At 40.2% G+C, this 1,505-nt stretch overlaps 1 long non-coding RNA gene across 1 annotated transcript; it reads right to left on the minus strand.

The window, feature by feature from the left end:
* Positions 1 to 761: 761 nt before the first annotated feature.
* Positions 762 to 1,499, minus strand: LOC108448690. The gene is made up of 2 exons (XR_001864656.1): positions 1,343 to 1,499; positions 762 to 1,257 (listed from the first exon to the last, which is right to left on the minus strand). It is a non-coding gene; the product is annotated as an uncharacterized LOC108448690 (long non-coding RNA).
* Between the last annotated feature and the right edge of the window lie 6 nt (positions 1,500 to 1,505).

A 1,505-nucleotide genomic window follows, 5' to 3' on the forward strand; every position in this document is an offset into this window, starting at 1 on the left:
GTCTCTTTCTAACATTACCAAAGTTTGCAGTTTGATACCTCAGCAAGACAGGGACGTTTTTAATCACACTTGACTGCAGACAGACTGGAACAAATGTGCCTCTTTTTGGTTTCCTCAACTCTTACCCCTTGGAAAGTGATTATGTTAATATGTTAGGGAAAAAAATCCCGTGACATTTTATAGGATTTTTTTGATGAATTTGTCAATTTTTTGTATAATGTGCAAATTGATGTTCTCAAAATAAATATCTTTTCAAATTAGTTGTCAACTGTTTTCCTTCAATTCTTTTGATCCAAAGTGGGTTTCCAAACCCAGTTCCTTCTGCAGGAATTTGAATTTATGTCCCATTAAGCCAAGCCTTTTATTTTTCTAAGGGCTGTGATTTTCATTATGATTTTTCACTGCAAATTTGGAAAATACTAATTTGATATTCTTTGACATAATTGCTACTAGGCACTAGTGAGGGCATATGTAATGTTCAGCTTAAAAACTAAAGCTGCCCTAAGCTTTTCATTTAACTTCCATTAGATTTCCACTGCTCTAAAATCCAAATATCAACTGGCAGTTGGAATTGTTTGTACATTTAATGAATAAACCCCAAAATTATTGCGAGTGCCAAGTCCTGTATTGTATTTGAGGTGTTACAGGACAAGCGTGAGCATCTCCACAAACCAGAGGAATGAATTCAACCACTGAGGTTGAACAAATGCAGATGAAGGAAATAAAGTAACATTAAGGTGGTAAAAACAAAAGCTGTGAAATTAAGTGGCAGTAGCACCATCTGCCCTCTTGAAAATAAGTTTATTTTAAGGTCGGGGTTAACATTAAACACTTTCAGATATTCAGATTTCATTGAAAATGTCCTTCCACTTTTTATTCTGTATTGCAATGGGGAGAATTGGGGGTGAGTGACTCAAAGTGAAGAAGTGTTTTTGCATTTAAACTGAAATAACTGCAGTGACTTCCTTCGTTTACTGGCTTAGTTGTTATTTGGAACTTGAAAAACAAACTTTGTTTCCTCCATAGGTGCCAATGTGCAGTTCTGTTAGTGGCTTTTTAAAGCAACAATTAGAATTCCTCTGGAAATTAGACACTTTCTGGTGAGATCTGCCAAAATTATCTGTCCCAAATTACAAAGCCTAAAATTCCTGTGCTACAAAGTGAGCGGGTTCGGCTGTGGATACAAAGGAATTGTGTTTCACGCTGGAGATGATTTGCTGGGTGATGTTTCACTTCCCCCTCGCTGCCGGAACATTTCTGTTGTAAATGTCCGAGGTGAGAATGGTAACAAAGTGTCCTGGGTAAAGACTGGGGAAGGGAATGACAGTAGCAAGAAACTAACCAAGGAGCCGCTTCTGTTTCGGGAGCGCGCAGAATCCACGGTCTGAGGGCGGAATCGAGTGCGAGTTGACAAATGCCCCGATAGCTCCGGGTCCCGGCGGGCTCGCACGGTGGAATCGCAGCCAGGCTGGAAGCACCTGGAGCCGGTGCTGGGGCGGGCATCG

This window comes from Corvus brachyrhynchos, unplaced genomic scaffold, assembly GCF_000691975.1.
Source record: "Corvus brachyrhynchos isolate BGI_N302 unplaced genomic scaffold, ASM69197v1 scaffold158, whole genome shotgun sequence".
In the NCBI taxonomy this organism is placed as follows: Eukaryota; Metazoa; Chordata; class Aves; order Passeriformes; family Corvidae; genus Corvus; species Corvus brachyrhynchos.